The sequence below is a fragment of the Euprymna scolopes genome, chromosome 1 (genome assembly GCF_053919585.1).
Source record: "Euprymna scolopes isolate OS-2025 chromosome 1, ASM5391958v1, whole genome shotgun sequence".
Taxonomy (NCBI): domain Eukaryota; kingdom Metazoa; phylum Mollusca; class Cephalopoda; order Sepiida; family Sepiolidae; genus Euprymna; species Euprymna scolopes.
In genome coordinates this window covers 6,038,370-6,057,017 of record NC_136482.1, presented here as the reverse complement: position 1 = coordinate 6,057,017, position 18,648 = coordinate 6,038,370, and the positions used below count along the sequence as shown (strand labels likewise).

Genomic DNA, 18,648 nt, shown 5'->3' with positions numbered 1-18,648 from the left:
GTTTTCTATCAGGGTCACACAGCCCAATGCATTATAGTATTTCCATAACTCCTCTGTAGGATCTACAGGTAAACGTAAATGATGAGGTAGTTCGGTCTGTATTTTTATCAGTATTGCCTTCAGATAGCTTGGGGTCACTATACTAGGTGATAGATGCCCCAAGGATAGTGAATCTAACTGGGCTCTAACATGCTCTAATAGGGTTATCAATGACTGGCTAGTTTGTCGCACCCTAGCTGTAATTGACAACAATTGGAAATACTGCTGCATAAAACTGCTTACCTCTTGCAATTCCGATTTCATTGACTCAGTAATATTAGATAATTGTCCTTGTAACTCTCGTAGATTTCTCGTTAACCAATTTATGTGTACTCGGTTTTTGGCTAATTCCATTCTCGTGACATTTAATATCGATACGCTATCTCTAGCCACCTGAGCTAAAGTTTTCTGATTCTTTTCCACATCAAGCAACTTTCGCCTGATAGTTTTCACATCATCCTCAGATACTGTGCCGAATAACACACTTAACGCTTTTCCCACTATAGGAATTACTGCCCTCTTCGATCTAGCTTGTAACAGCCCAATGCTTTTTAGATACAAATTCATCTCCTTCCATTGATATTCCATAACCCTAGCTTCTTGCTCTAAGGAAGATAATAGCTTCATATACCCTTCCTCCTGTACATAATTACTGACTACTCGTGCTCTGGCCTTATCCAGTGCAATGATCTCATCTTTTAACCCGTCCAACAGCATCCTGTAAGGTTTAAGGTCCACCACTAAGGTAATCAGCCACTTCGACCTGGTAATTATGACTTCACTAACTTTCTTAAAGATAGTATTTCGTTCATTCCTCCACGCATTTGCCGAGCAAACCGCAATCACAATCATCAGCAAAATTCTTCGGTCCATTCCTGCAACGAGATGCAAGAACAATTCATTCTTCATTTGCGTACACCTTTTTTTTCTTCTTTTTTTTTTATTAAGTGTTTGTCCTTCCCTAGCCAGCTAAAATTCTCTATAACACAGGTAATTTATTTCGAGACATAGTCAAGGACCAGATGAGATCCACCACGCCCGAAGCAAAATGAATGGAGGGGCCCTCTCCACCCACCAGCCTATCCGAGCACCGCCAACCCCACCCGATCCAAGACACGTCTACTTTGCAATACCTCACTCCTCAATCTAATTTTGGGGGCTCAGCATTCTTGGCTCCCCTCAACCGATATTTAATGGGTATCTCTTTTTCTTTCTGCCACCTCTCACGAAGTTGGGCAAGAGGTATCTCATCCTCTGACTCCCAATCACTTCCACTGGTTCTATCTCCAGCAATTGACATCGGCGGCTGTTCATCGACTTCTCGATCTCCAGGTTTTATCACTTTATCTCCTACAATTTCCGTTACTTCGAAGACTCGTGGGTCCTCTATCAGATTATAATCACTTTCCTCGCCTGATTCTTCCTCCTCAGAATCTGCTAAAGTGACCTTTCTCTTTTTCCGTCGTGTTGGCTTTAACTCTGGTCCTTCCCAAGTATCTATTCTAGCCAACTTTAACTCATTTGCATGGGCTCGTTTCACCTTCCCTGAAACTTGGTCCCATATCACAAACGTGACCGGTCCGGTCTGATCTACTATTCTATAATAAGGCTCCCATCTAGCACTCAATTTGCCCTGTCGTAGATTAACCTTGTAATACACTGGATCTCCAATTCCCAGCCTTACTTCCTCTCTTCCTTTATTAATTCTGTCATTACGTCTTTTCTGAGCACGGGCGATTCTCCGCCTCGCTTGCGCGAATATTCTATGCTGCTTCTCAATTATCAATTTATGGTGATCCTCACCCATGTACTTTCGTCGTGGCTTTAGCAAATTGTCCACTGGCAGCACTACATCTCGCCCAAATATCATATAGTACGGTGAGAATTTTGAAGTTTCATTCTCACAAAATCTCACTGCAGCTAGTGCCTGAGTCAAATATAAATCCCAATTCTCCTCATTGTCCTTCACCAATTTGGACAATACATCGGCTAAGGTCTTATGAAATCTCTCCACCTTAGCGTTACTCTGCGGGTGATATGGAGATGTCGTCACATGCTCCACCCTCAAACTCTTCAATGCCTCACGCATTATTCTATTTATATTCTCAGGTCCATTGTCTGTGACCAATTGCACAGGTGACCCATAGCGAGGGAAGATTTCAGTCAAGATCACATCTGACACGGTCTGTGCCTTTTTATCAGGGATGGCATACGCTTCTGGCCAATTAGTTAGCCAATCCACAAAACTCAATATATATTGATTTCCCCTGGGGGTCTCTCCATATGGACCTGATATATCCATGCTGACTTTTTCAAACGGAAAATTCGGTATGTCAGTCTCCCTCAAGGGGGCCAATCGCTGCCTCCTACCCTGGACTTGACATACCTGACAGCCATTCACATACTCTGTGACTTCTACATATAATTTTGGCTAGTAGTACTTTCGGCCGATTAATTCATGGGTCTTATCAATTCCCATGTGTCCCATCCTTTCGTGACACTGTACGAGGATTTCCCGTCTAAGTGCTCTCGGGACAAACATTCTCAATCTGGGCTCTTCCTCAGCCCCAGATAGGTAATATAACACATCGTCATGCACTATCAACTTCCTTGCTTTTCCAGCCTCCACTTCCTTCCTCAAGGCTAGTATTTCTTCATCCCTCTGACTATTCTCGATTACTTCCTTCCAGTGTGGGTCACTGACAATCACTGAACCACCCGTTTCATCTTCCTCTAACTCAGGTCTACCCTTCAAGGTATGCGCATTTAAGACATTCACCTGGTAAGCCCTATCATCTACTCCAGGCTCTAAATGTATCGATTCTGCTTCTAACTGTTTAGGCATTCGGGATAATAAGTCAGCACAAGTATTATCCTTTCCCGCCAAGTACTCAATTTTACAGTTATAGCCACTCAACTTCAGCGCCCATTGCTGGATCTTCTTATTCGTCCATTCTGCCTCCAGCAGATACTTCAGGGGTTTATGATCAGTTTTGATCGTAAACACGGCTCCACTAAGGTAGTAGTCTAATTTTTGTACTGCGTACATAATTGCATACGCTTCCTTTTCTATCACCGGCCATCTCTGCTGTGTCTCTGAGAGCCGATGTGACAAGAAATACACAGGGACCTCCTCCGGTATATTTGGCACCGGCCCATCCCTGTCTGGACAAGGTTGTGTTAACACCGCACCTATGCATCTATCACTGGCGTCAGTGTATAAGACCATAGGTCTGCTCAAATCTGGGTAAGTCAACTCTAAAATTGAACAGCCCTAAGTGACAGGTAAAGGCTGCCTTCTCCCTGTCTACTTCGTCTAAGGCCACTTGCCAGTAACCGGATCTCAAATCCAATGTTGAGAAACAGACTGACTTGCCCAACAATGCCAATATATCATCAATTAAAGGCAGGGGAACGGCTACAGGTTTAGTGATAGCGTTTAATTTCCTAAAATCTACGCAGAACCTATGTCCCCCGTCCTTCTTTTCCACTACCACTATCGGGAAACTCCAAGGCGATTTGGACCTCTCAATTATACCTGCCTCTAACATATCCTTTACGGCTTCTTCCACCACTTCTCTCTTATGAATGGGAGTCCTATAAGGCTTTAACCTTATAGGCTGATTATTTCCCGTGTCAATTTTCATTGAGACAGTCTGAGTCTGTCCCAATTCTTTATCATCATTAGCCACCACATCTCGATTTCTTTTTAACAGATCTCTCACTCTATTTCGATATCTCTCAGGTACTATTATCTCCTCTTCCCTAAGTTCTGTCAATTCTTTTCTTTCCTTCCTGTCCCACCGTATTTGACTAACGTTACGTAGTGGTAAGGCGTACCCCATCTCCTCACCCTTCAGTATTTTTACGGTTTTACCGGATGTATTAGCTATTAGCACAGGGATTATCTCCTCCCCCTGCACTACTGATTCACACAGCATTATTCCTTCTTCATTATCACGGTATTTATCTACAGGTATTATTTGGTGGGTCTCACCATCCAACCCCATACCCCTTATCTGACCTTCACAGGATACCACCACCCTCGGGGGTATCTTTGTATCTTTTTTCGCTACTACCACCAGAGTACCAATTTCCTGTCCTCCCAAAGGAACTTCCACCTTATCCAAAATTAGCTTTGCTGGTTCAGACTCCAGCCGAGCTCTTCGGGCTTTCAACCAATCCTCTCCTAGGATTAATTCTTCACACACATCTGGAGCCACATACAGGGTGTGATCAACTTCTACACCCCCTACCTTTATGGGACATAATATCCTCCCATCTAGCCTCATCTGGCTGCCATCGGCCTGGCTCACATCCAGATCGGGTTGTAACAGAGTCCGTTTAACTCTCAACCTCTTTATCACCTCACTATTCACTAGTGAGACTGAAGCGCCCGTATCGATCAAGGCCTTTACTTTAAGACCTTGAACATAGGCTTCACAACTTAATTCGCTCAGCTCTGTCAGTGCCGAATAGACTGTTGCTCTATTCTTCCGTTTCCTAGATTTCCACACACGCGACATAGGAGCTGGCAATAAGAGTTTCTCCCAATTTTCCTTTTCACGGCAAGTCTTTTTCAAGTGACCCACTCCTCGACACAGCCAACATCTCTTTCTTTTGCAAACTCTGGCTACGTGGTCAGTCTGACCACAAGACCAACACTTTCTAATTGTATTACACTGGGCTACCCTCCCTTTTAGTTTCGAGGGGGCAGCCCCTTCCCGTTTCCCTGGTTTCTCTGTTTAGAGAGGGGCTTAATTGAGGAAGGCTCTCTCCTTCTCTCAGGGGGTCTGTCTAATAGTCTTCTTCCTCCATTGTCCCTCGATGGACACTCCATGGAGCGATGACCCTCTCCCCGACACTGCCAACATATCAGTCCGGAGCGTCTCTGGGGTGGATCATGGAACCCACGCCATCTTGACCAATTCTGGCGCCTTGGGTCAGCCTCTTCCTCCCAATTTTCCTGCCGCCTATATCCCACTCCCCTCCCTACTGGAGGTCTGTAAACTTTCTGCCTTTCTTTTGGGGTTTTCCTTGCCCCCGATCCCCCATCACGTGCCCTCTCTATCACACTCACACTCTGTCTGGCCATCTGTACACATCTGGCTACATCATCAGGTCTATCCTTTAGGACCTCTCTCTTGATGTCCTCATCTAAGAGGGCATCTATAAAACAGTCAGCCATCCGGGTCTGAAGCACAGGCTTCGCCCGAATTTCATCTTCAGGGAAGGCCAACAGTGTCAATCCCTTGATTCTTTCGGCCAGTTCGGCAAACGATTCTCCCTCTCGTTGCCTAACCTGCCCCAGGCTCCTCATGGCCTGAATTGCGGACGGCTCTCCCGCATATTCCATTTTTAGTTTTTCTTGAAGCTGAGTCCAGGTTATCCCTGGATCCTCACTCAACTCCTTGTCTATAAAATCGGACACTAATCCCTCTGCTGTCTCAAATGCCAGCAGAACCAACTCTCTTCCCGACAGACTATACACTATCTCTTTTTTTCTAATGGCCTTTAGCCAATCGTTCAACTTCAACGGGTCCCCTCTAAACGAAGGCATTCTCACATTCGTTAGTATCGTCTTAAACTCCCTGGTTATTTCCTCCACCCCAGGCACATCTGTCTCTATCGATCCGTCCCTACTCATTGTTCCTATAAGATTCCCTTAGCAACAATATCCAAAACAACAAACAATAAGACCTTCAATTCGCAATAATAATAATAAAAACAACAAAATTTTCCTAACAACAATAATCAAAAAGAAACAACACTATTTTCTCAATAGCTGGAAAAAAAACAAACAAACAAGCGACAAGACACGGCGAGCTCTATCCCAGATGAAACAAAAATAATAACAAAAAAAATAATCAAAAAGGGAAACCAAAAGGTGTCCTACCTGTCGCTGTTCTCTTGTGGCTGGTGTTCCTCACGTGCTGGGTCTCTTCACGGTCGAATGTCTCAAGTGTTGATTCGAATTCTCTGACTGTTTCGCGTTAAACGTTTCGATTGTTCAATGTCTCAAGTGTTGGTTCGAATTCTCTGACTGTTTCGCGTTAAACGTTTCAATTGTTCAATGTCTCAAGTGTTGGTTCGAATTCTCTGACTGTTTCGCGTTAAACGTTTCAATTGTTCAATGTCTCAAGTGTTAATTCGAATTCTCTGACCGTTTCGCGTTAAACGTTTTCAATTGTTCAATGTCTCAAGTGTTGGTTCGAATTCTCTGACTGTTTCGCGTCGGATTCCCCCAAGGGTCGAATCCTGGTTCATAACGGCACCAATATGTACCTAGTAACCCAGCCAAGTACTTACGGTCTGTTAACTCTTTCAGACCAGAGTCCTATCCTAATATTGTCACAATAGTATATATATAGTATATATATATATAGTATATATAGTATATATATAGTATATATATATAGTATATATATATATATAGTATATATAGTATATATATGGTATATATATATAGTATATATATATAGTATATATATATATAGTATATATATATATAGTATATATATATAGTATATATATATAGTATATATATATAGTATATATATATATATAGTATATATATAGTATATGTATAGTATATATATATATAGTATATATATATATAGTATATATATATATAGTATATGTATAGTATATATATATAGTATATGTATAGTATATATATAGTATATATATATAGTATATATATAGTATATATATATATATAGTATATATATATAGTATATATATATAGTATATATATATAGTATATATATATTATATATATATATTATATATATATATTATATATATAGTATATATATATAGTATATATATATTATATATATATATTATATATATATAGTATATATATAGTATATATATAGTATATATATATAGTATATATATATAGTATATATATATAGTATGTATATATATATATAGTATATATATATATAGTATATATATATAGTATGTATATATATATATAGTATATATATATATATTATATATATATATTATATATATATAGTATATATATTATATATATATATAGTATATATATTATATATATAGTATATATATTATATATATAGTATATATATATATAGTATATATATATATAGTATATATATATATAGTATATATATATATAGTATATATATTATATATATATAGTATATATATTATATATATATAGTATATATATATATAGTATATATATATATATAGTATATATATTATATATATATATAGTATATATATATATAGTATATATATATATATAGTATATATATATATATAGTATATATATATATAGTATATATATATATAGTATATATATATATAGTATATATATATATAGTATATATATATATAGTATATATATATATATAGTATATATATATATAGTATATATATATATAGTATATATATATAGTATATATATATATAGTATATATATAGTATATATATATATAGTATATATATATATATAGTATATATATATAGTATATATATATATATAGTATATATATATAGTATATATATATATATAGTATATATATAGTATATATATAGTATATATATAGTATATATATATAGTATATATATAGTATATATGTATAGTATATATATATAGTGTATATATATATAGTATATATATATATATATAGTATATATATATGTAGTATATATATATGTAGTATATATATATGTAGTATATATATATATAGTATATATATATAGTATATATATATAGTATATATATATAGTATATATATATAGTATATATATATATAGTGTATATATATAGTATATATATATAGTATATATATAGTGTATATATATGTATGTATGTTTTAACATGTATTGATTCTGGAAAATGTTTGGTTTTTATTAACTCAGATCTGAGAACTTAGAATCTGTATTAGATGTGATCTAGTGACTTCTGCTGAATGTTAAGTGAACTGAGACTATTCAAGTGACATCAATTAGTGAAGAGACCTTTTTGACTCAACATCGATTATGATCTAGGGAGCTTTTTCAATCTGTTGCATTACCTCCCTTATAATATAATGTCTCAAATCACAATCAATTAAAATATGAATTACTGACACACACACACACACACACACACACACACACACACACACACACACACACACACACACAGCTACATACCTAGAAAACAAAGTTATTAAACCTGACATGGTGATATAGGACAAGGAGAAAGAAACAATCCTAGTAGAAGTTAGGGTCTCCAATGATTAAACAAAGCTGAGAGAAAAAAGATGAGGAAATACCAAGATCTTATGTATGACATGAAAGAAACTGGAACTTTAGGAAAATCTCCATCATTTCAATAATTATAGTTTTTGCTAGTTATGTAATACATTTTTCAAACATTTGCATACGTGGGTGTCAATATGGATATGCTTGGTAAAATCTTGAACTATTTAACTTATCATTATGGAATACATATTCTAGGGAACATGGTATGTAATATGAGCACTTTATTTCTTTTTAACCTATACCATTTAAAGAGATTTTGTCAAAATTATACCATACTCCTGAAAAATTATTGCTATATTTATCCTGGGATGAGTGTTTTACTAGTGTGTGTGTGTATATATATATATATCATATATATATAAATTCGTTTTTCTTTTGTGTGTATTGATACACATATTAAAATACCTCTTTTCTATTTATTTAAAAAGAAAATACAATTTTTTTATATATGGGTTGTGGAATTGCATTCACTAGCAAAAGATCCAGCTAATTTACATTTATCTGCAAAAGATCTAGCTAATTTACATATTCTTTTAAACATTCATTTTAATTAATTCTCTATTAGTTTTTTCGGTTTTCTTATGGGATGATCATCTTTCGTTAACTATTACGTGTAATTATATTCATGCAGATATTCTACTTGATTTATACTTGCATAATATTTGCATAAAACGTTTACAGTAAACACAAAATTGTTTCCATATATATTTATGTATACGTATATATTTTTGTTTAATCTATCTGTCTATCTATCTATAAAAGTGAACATGTCTGTGTGTGTTTGTATGTGTACATTCCCCTATGCAATAACTTTGTCAATTTTTAGTCTACAGACTCGAAATTTGATATACAGGGTACTGAGATTTGGGAAAATCTGTGTAATTCATTTTCGGCCAGAAATTTGGCTATTAAGAGGTCAAAGTTCAACGATTTGACCTTTGAAAACTCTACCAAACTCCTCCAACAATTTTGGGTCTATGCACTTGAAATTTTAGATATAGGTTCCTTGGACATGCATCTAACTAAATAACTTGATTTGAGCCCCAAACAATACATGTTAAGGGGTCAAAGTTTAAAAAAATTTGACCTCTGCAGTTCCAACGAAATTACTTAGACACTTTCTGGTCTAAACATTTGAAATTTTACATAAAGGGTATTCAGAGATAGGGCAAGCTTTTTAATCGGTTTGCATGTCAGCCTAAAACCTTCGACAGAGGCGACGGATTTTACCAAGATCAGTATCATTTTGAAGCTCAACCTTTCAACTGGGCACTTTTCTACAGGGGGGGAGGGTTGCTTTTTTCGCCGATATTTTTGAAAGACGTCCTCTCCTTTCTATTGTCTAGCCTTAATTAAAACCTACATCACTTTCGGTTTGGCGGTGGTTGTAATGACAAAGATGTCAGGTTTTTTTTCCACGTTCTTCGCAGTACAGGTTCGAGCCTGCCTTTCTACTACCACTTTCTTTTTTTTTTTTTTTTTTTTTTTAGCTCAACACACACATCCAAACACCCGGGCAACACCGGGCTGAAATGCTAGTATATATATATATATATATATATATATATATATATTGAAAACTATACAAAGAATTTTTTTATTTTTAATATTTTACTTTTTAGTCCTTTGTTAGTAAATTATTTTGGTCAGTAAGTCATTTAATCTCCTGCAATCGCTAGATCAAGTTACACTTCAGGAATAATCAGTTTAAAAAAATTTTCTTTTTTATTACATTTTCACCCCAAACAAGGCACATTGCCATTTTGATGTAGGGGGCTACTATCAGGGACATAAGCTTCAGGGGTACTATGTGGGGAGTTGGGCAGCAAGATGTCGGTTCACGTTACACTTGAACTTCTGCATGTCAGTACAGTTGGGGAAGCAGGAACCCGGAAGGGAATTCCAAAGTCTAGCGGTTCTGGGGAAGAAACTACTGGAGTAGAAGGCTCTCTTACATCTAGGGATCTCTACTGTGAAAGGGTGGGATTTAGCTGCTTGTCGGGTCTGTCGGGAGTATTTACATCGAGGGGGGTACAAATGCTTGCAGTTTCTCAGAGCATTCACTGTTATAGTAGTTGTTTACCATGAAATACTTTCAGGGATTTAAAAACAAAACAGTATATTAAATCATGGCTCCCCAGCAGTGTTGATCAAACACCACATCCCTTAAACAAAAGAACCAAAAAAGTATTGGATCTATTTTTTTTTGCTTTAGATTAATTAAGCTAACCTATTCATGTTATCAAAATATTTTTTCTTACCTGTGTCATCCGTCCTTGTCACCAAAAAAGAAAGTATTCATTATTTACTTTTAACACCCGAAAGTATCCTGTACCTCTATAAGGCCACTATTCGCCCATGTATGAAGTATTGCTGTCATATTTGGGCTGGTGCATCGGCTACTAGTCTCTCGCTCCTTGACAGGGTTCAAAAGAGAGTTGTAAATCTGATAGGCCCTAAACTGGCATCTAAGTTTCAGCCTCTGTCCCATCGTCGAAACGTTGCATCCCTCTGCCTGTTCTACAAGTATTTTAATGGTGAATGCTCTGAAGAACTGCAAGCACTTGTGCCCCCACGACGTGAACACCCTCGACAGACCCGACAAGCTGCAAAATCCCACCCCCACACTGTAGAGATCCCTAGATGTAAAAGATCTTTCTACTCCAGTAGTTTCTTCCCCAGAACTGCTAGACTTTGGAATTCCATTCCAGGTCACTGCTTCCCCAACTGTACTGACATGCATAAGTTCAAGTGCAACGTGAACCAACATCTTGCTGCCCAAATCCCTACATAGTACCCCAGTAGATGTTTCCCCTGATAGTAGCCCCCTACACCAAAGTGGCAATGTGCCTTGTTTGGGGTGAAAATGTAATAAAAAAAAATTAAAAAGATTTACAAATCTACTGTAGTTATATGATGCACATGAATCCACTATACTTCTTTGTTTTTAATATTTTATTTCTATATTTAAATTCTTATTTACTAATAATCTCTTTATATATATATATATTAGTTTAAGAATATATTAAATTATAAATATCATAAATATATCCATTTTTTTTTTTTTATTATACATGACTAATGTAATTTTGGATTTCCTCTATTAATTATTATTAATCTACTTTGATTAGTTTTAAAAAAATTAGTTTTAAAAGTATTAGGATATCATTTTTTAAATATTTTATTTTTATCACCCTCGTTTGATCAAATCATTCTTATCACTAAGCTATAAACTTTAATTTTAAAGTAATGTGAGCTATTTTTAAAAACTCGGACATAATGTTCCCGTAAAATACACAGGGCTATTTTTATGCAGCACACAAACTATTTGAAAGGAGAAGGGGTTTCTTTTATCAAATATTTTATAGATAAAAGTTCCATCCTCAATTTTTATATCGAAATCCTTAAATGTAGCTTGTGTTTCTCTATGTTCACAATTTAATTCTAACTCCTTTCGATATATAAGATGTTTATTTTTTTCAAATTCATCATTATCATTTATACTTATAAGGTTCTCAATAAATCTCCTACAACCATGAAAATTAATATACACTGCTGATCAAAAATTTAAGACCACTTAAAAATCTTTAAAAAGAAACCTTTTTTTTTTTTTTTTTTAAGGATAGATTTTAAATTTTAAACGCTTCCGACTTAAGGTTACTAATACTACAATCTAAAAGGTAATGGAAACAAAAAGCTACATTCCAAAAATTTTATTGCAAAATTTGCATTTTTATTAAATTAGGCTTTTTACACATGATCAAAATTATAAGACCAAGGGTATAAATTGTTAGATTTATGGTAATTCTAATGTTTTTAGTTCAGTTAGAGATTAGCAATCATTGTGTAAAGGTGTTACCATGCCTAAAGCAAGAAAACTAACCGAAGTTGAGCCCTCTCGAATTCTAGGATTCCATAAGGAAGGTTTGTCACAGCGAGCGATAGCAGCTAAGGTAAATCGCAGTAAAACTGTTATTTGCAACTTTCTAAAGAACACTGAGAATTATGGAAAAGCAACATCCTTTGGTAGGCCCCCCAAAATTTCTCCTGCATTGAGTAGGAGAATCAGACGGGTTGTTATGAATGACAGGGGACTTTCTTCTAGTCAAATTAAGGCAGTTACAGATGCTGATTGCAGACCAATAACCATCAGACGACACTTACAACAAAAAGGCACAGTAAATAAAAAATGTAAACAAATTCCTCGATTGCTTCCACGTCACAAAGTGGACCACTTAAGATTTGGTCGTGAATACCAAATCTGTGATGTTGAGAAGTGGAAGAAAGTCCTGTTTTCTGATGGGAAAAAATTCAATTTAGATGGTCCTAATGGCTTCCAGCGATATTGGCATGACAAAAACATGCCCCTTGAAATTTTTTCCATACGTCATAGTGGTGGAGGGTCCGTAATCGTATGGGGTGCCTTTTCTTACAGAGGGATGATAGAGCTCCAGGTGGTGCAGGGTTGTCAGACAGCAGCAGGTTATGTTAGCATGCTACAAAAAGCATCTTTGATGATGGAGGGTCATCGTTTGTGTGGGGGATGGATGGTTATTCCAACAGGATAATGCTGCAATCCACACTGCAAGACGGACCTTGAGCTTTCTACAAGAAAATAGAGTCCATCTCTTGGGATATCCTGCATGCTAACCGGATTTGAACCCAATTGAAAATGTTTGGGGATGGATGACAAGAGAGGTTTATCGAAATGGCAAACAATATTCAACAATAAATGAACTTTGTGAAGTCATTTTCAGAAACTGTAGCAGGATCCCCCGCACTTTAATGGAACGCCTTATTTCTAGCATGCCCCAAAGAATTTTTGAAATCTTCAAAAGCAGTGGAGGTAGAACTCATTAAGTTTGATTGTGGAATGTTTTCATACACTTTTCATACAATTTAATAGAATTTTTTCTCTGGTCTTAAAATTTGGATCATGTGTAAAAAGCCTAATTTAGTATCATTTTTTATTAATGATGACACACACACACACACACTCACACACACACACACATATATAATATTTTGATTGCAGAAATTCCCCTCTGGATCAAAGTACCGTAGGTTTGCAACAACAGATGCTACATACAAATTTATTTTGTATAGGCTATTAACCACTATCTTATGTAACTTTAGAATGACATTTTAGACACATTTAGTTGTTATAATAAAATCCTACATTTCATCCTAGGAGCAACACCATCGCAATTGTAGCATCTTTAGAGGAAGTAGTTCCTATTTTTTCCCTAAATATTAAATCCTCCTACTGCCCCCAGTCAAGACCAGGTGGAAATATACACATTCTACAGATATTGTGCTTGCACCATTCTTAACTGGATCATAAACTCATAGATATAACATAATCTTTCCATTTCCCGATTCCAAAATAATAAATTCTCCCTACTCAAATTCTGTACATTCTCATTGGCTGAGACCTAAAAATTCAGTTATTCCGGAATCTACCTTTTAATACATAAACTAATGCTCCAGAAGTTTTAAAATATGGTGGCACTCTCTATAATACATAACCGTTTTTAAAAAATAAACTAAGTACAAACATAATAACTGCTCATAAACAGAAAATTAAATACTGATAACCTTACCTATGCACACATTAACAACATGCCACTAACTCCACCCCCAGCCCCAAAAAACAAACCCTGAAAAAAATATGTACTATTGTTTTTCGATTTCAGAACAGCTTAGCGATGCTTTGTTTTCTTTTACTTTCTTTTATAACAGGTGTTTTTGTTTTTTTAATCTTTTAAATTTTTTTTTACATTTAATTTTAATGTGGGCGATTTAAATTACTTATATAATTTCCAACAATTAGCTAGATTTCAATCATGTTACTTATCTTGTCGGCATAGGTTTTCGACTGTGAGAGAGAGCGAGCGAGAGAGAGAGTTGGGAAGAATATATGCAGAGAGAGAGGAAATAAAATCTGGTGTAGATATTGTTCACCATGTAATGTTCTTTTTATGCCAAAGAAAAAACAAACATTTCACTGTGTCAACATTATCTACAACAGTTTTTATTTCTTATCCCTCCTTCCCTCCCTCTCTGTACATATCCTTCCCAACTCTCTCTATTTCTCTCTCCCTATGATAAATTGCTATCACATTACGCCTCTATTTATGTATTTACAGATCATCATGAAACTACCTTTAGAAACACTAACTCTTTGGTAGCGCTTAGAGCGGCTGCTCCATCAACAGTTGAATAATATCGGGATGTTTGCAGTGCCATGGCGCGCATGGAAAGGGACCCTGCACTCATCCCCGGTGGGCTTTCCTGAGGCCACAGTCCTAGTTGATGGAGGGTCAGCTGATGGTCTACTTGTGATGCATGTGTGATATTCTGCATAACCTTCTGTTCGGCTTCCCCTAACCCAACTGAAACTCGTTAAAAAACATGATGACAGTACAATCTAAAAACAAGCTTAAACCAGGCTTAGGGACAAACAAATCACACTTGCCTCCTCCCTTGAGGCTTGCATTCACAAATATCCGTGGGCTTAGAACTAACTTAGCTGATGTTGAAGCATTTCTCCTAACAAATACCCCGGATATCTTAGCACTAAGTGAGACTAACCTACACTCCTCCATCCCCTCTAACTACTTTAACATGCCTGGATATCTCCCACTCTGCCGTAAGGACTCTGACAGACATATGCACGGACTTGGAGTTTACATTCGTAATACCCTTCCCTTGACTAGAGAAACAAACCTAGAAACGGATGATCAAGCTTTTATGTGCTTTAGACTTATCATGCAACACAACATTAGCTACTTTTACTTTCTCTACCGCTCTCCCTCGACCCAAGACTGCACCATAATAAACAAAGTATCTGACAGCATAGACACAGCACTCTCCTTCGACACTAGCGCCCAAGTACATGTATTTGGTGACTTTAATGTCCATCACAAAAATTGGCTTGGATTCTCTACTTATACAGATGCAGCAGGCAGCGCAACTCATAGCTTCTCTGTATCTCACTCCCTATCGCAAATTGTTACTTTCCCAACCCGCTTCCCTGATCAGGAAGAGCAACACGCATCACTATTAGATCTGTTTTTGACCACAGTTCCTGATGATTGTGTAACGAAAGCCGACAGCCCACTTGGGAACGCTGATCATGCGGTAATAATGGTTGAAATCGCCCTAAACTCCAGACCCAAAACTGAAGAGCCAGTGCTCAAAACAACGAGATATTATAAAAAGGCTGACTGGGAAGCTATCAGAGATCTTATCAGAGATGCCCCATGGGGAAATATTTTTTCTCTTCCTGCTGAACAGTGTGCAACTGAGACCACTGAATGGTTCAAAACTGCAATCGAAGCGCATGTTCCCATGCGGAAATTCTATAGCAAGCCCCACTCTCCCCAATGGTTTACTTCGACTTGCGCAACTGCCATTGCTCAAAGGCAGCATGCATTCCACAGGTTTAACCGACATAAGTCCAGTTCAAACAGACAAAAGTACATAGAAGCTAGAAGTAACGTTAAGAAAGAAATAGCGACAGCTAAGAGGGAATTTACAGAAACCACTAAAAAACGCATCGAAGCACAAAAATTAGGAACTCGTGACTTCTGGAAAATCTACAACAGTGTAGTAAATAATGGGCAATCAACGATTCCCCCACTAACCAACAATCACGAGGTTCTTTGCTCAGCAACCGAGAAGGCTAACATGCTTGCCAGTCGGTTTGCCTCCAACTCTACACTGGACCCTCTAAACCACCCCCTACCTGACTTTCCTATGCGGACAGACGCCACGCTAGACGATCTGGAAATCACCCCTGCTCAGGTGCATGCTATCATAAAAAACCTTGACACTTCCAAAGCATGTGGACCCGACCTCATCCCAGCTGTGCTATTAAAAAAGTGCTCAGCCGAAGTAGCTCCAGTTCTCTCCAAACTCTACAACAAATGCCTCAATGAATCTTGCTTTCCGAGCTGTTGGAAAACTGCTTCTGTTGTACCAGTATTCAAGAATTCTGGCGAAAGAACTGACCCATTAAATTATCGCCCTATTAGCCTCCTCCCACTTTTTGCCAAAATATTTGAGACCTTAATTAACAATGCTCTAGTCCAGCACCTTACAGATGCTAAACTTCTGACCGACCATCAATATGGATTTAGACAAGCCCGTTCCACGGCAGACATCCTCACTGTAATCTCTGAACGCATATACCATTCACTGGACAAAGCGGGAGAGGGCAGAGCGGTAGCTCTAGATATATCTAAGGCTTTTGACAGGGTATGGCATGAGGGTCTCCTCAGGAAGATTAGATCTTACGGTATCACTGGTAGAATACTTAACATAATTAAATCCTTCTTAGATAAGAGAAAAATCCAGGTTGTCCTCGACGGTCGTACGTCTAAACAATATAATATAAATGCGGGAGTGCCCCAGGGATCTATCCTTGGTCCTCTGCTGTTCCTGATATTCATAAATGACCTCCCCGACAAAACTGCCTCTGAGATGGGTATATATGCTGATGACACCACACTCTATAGCAGGCACGACAGGAAAACAAATGAACATATATCTAAAGTAATGGCAGAAACACTAGAGGATGACCTCAAATCAGTAGTGGAATGGGGACAAAAATGGATGGTAACGTTCAATGCCACCAAGACAAAACTGGTTTCATTCAATAATTACAAGAAACCTTCTCTACCACCTATAGCAATGGCCAACAACTCTTTAGCTGAGAGTACGTCTTTCAAGCTCCTTGGCCTAACGTTCACAGGAAACATGAGCTGGAACAATTACATCGAGGGCATTGCCAGGGCCGCTGCGAGGAAGGTGGGCTCTCTCTACCGTGCTAGAAAACTTCTAACACCCGAAAGTATCATGTACCTCTATAAGGCCACTATTCGCCCATGTATGGAGTATTGCTGTCACATTTGGGCCGGTGCATCAGCTACTAGTCTCTCGCTCCTTGACAGGGTTCAAAAGAGAGTCGCAAATCTGATAGGCCCTAAACTGGCATCAAAACTTCAGCCTCTGTCCCATCGTCGAAACGTTGCATCCCTCTGCCTGTTCTACAAGTATTATAATGGTGAATGCTCTGAAGAACTGCAAGCACTTGTGCCCCCACGACGTGAACACCCTCGACAGACCCGACAAGCTACACAATCCCACCCCCACACTGTAGAGATCCCTAGATGTAAAAGATCCTTCTACTCCAGTAGTTTCTTCCCCAGAACTGCTAGACTTTGGAATTCCATTCCAGGTCACTGCTTCCCCAACTGTACTGACATGCATAAGTTCAAGTGCAACGTGAACCAACATCTCGCTGCCCTAATCCCTACATAGTACCCCAGTAGATGTTTCCCTTGATAGTAGCCCCCTACATTAAAGTGGCAATGTGCCTTGTTTGGGGTGAATATGTAATAAAAAAAAAAAAAAAAAAAAAAAAAAAACAACAACTATAGGAGATGAGGATAACAGTCCGCAAATAAATGCATAAACTATTTTCATTATTAATTAACTTAATTAATGGATATTTTTCGATAATAAAAAAAAAACAGTTTGCTACACTAATTCCTTCTTAAAAATGAATTTACACAAACTGAACCACACCAATGCATGCCCGGGTATGGCTAGTATATATATTTTAGTCTATGTAAATAAAGGGTTGCTCAAAAAGGTGCAGGTTCTAAACCTATTGGAATGTTTATAACTTGAAGTAATTTATTACCTATTTGAAAATAGCTCTCTTTAATAAGATGACTTATTAGTATTTTTAAACTACCTTTAGAAACACTAGTCTGACCATTAGATTGTATTTACATTCACCACCTGCAAAAGCTACATCCACAGTATTATTTAATTCTTTATTCAGGTTTATTGTGTAGTATTTTTGTATACAAGGTACTAAATACTAAACTAAGAATTGATATTTAATTTTTCTTTTATTCGATACAAATTGTTTACAACCCAAAACTATAGAATTTTTTTCTGGTGGAAATCATTTATTTAATTAATAATTAATTGAAACACTTTAGATATAGCTTTACTTAAATAACTTTACTTTATATATATGATTGTACACTCTGATTACAAGTAAAAGTCACAATGTTACAATTTTTGATGGGTATGATGCTGTGTTTCTTTTACTAAAATAAATTTGTTTTGTAGGTATGAGTTTGTATCACCATTTTTGTGATTTTTATCAACCTTTACATGAGCCAACATATGAACAACAGTTTTACTAAAATAAATTTGTTTTGTAGGTATGAGTTTGTATCACCATTTTTGTGATTTTATCAACCTTTACATGAGCCAACATATGAACAACAGTTTTAC

General features: G+C 36.9%; 1 protein-coding gene across 2 annotated transcripts in view; it reads left to right on the top strand.

The window, feature by feature from the left end:
- The window catches only part of LOC145276775 (EGF domain-specific O-linked N-acetylglucosamine transferase-like), a 170,380-nt gene that overhangs the window by 103,273 nt on the left and 48,459 nt on the right, over nt 1–18,648 (top strand). The gene's annotated exons all lie outside the window — the stretch shown is intronic.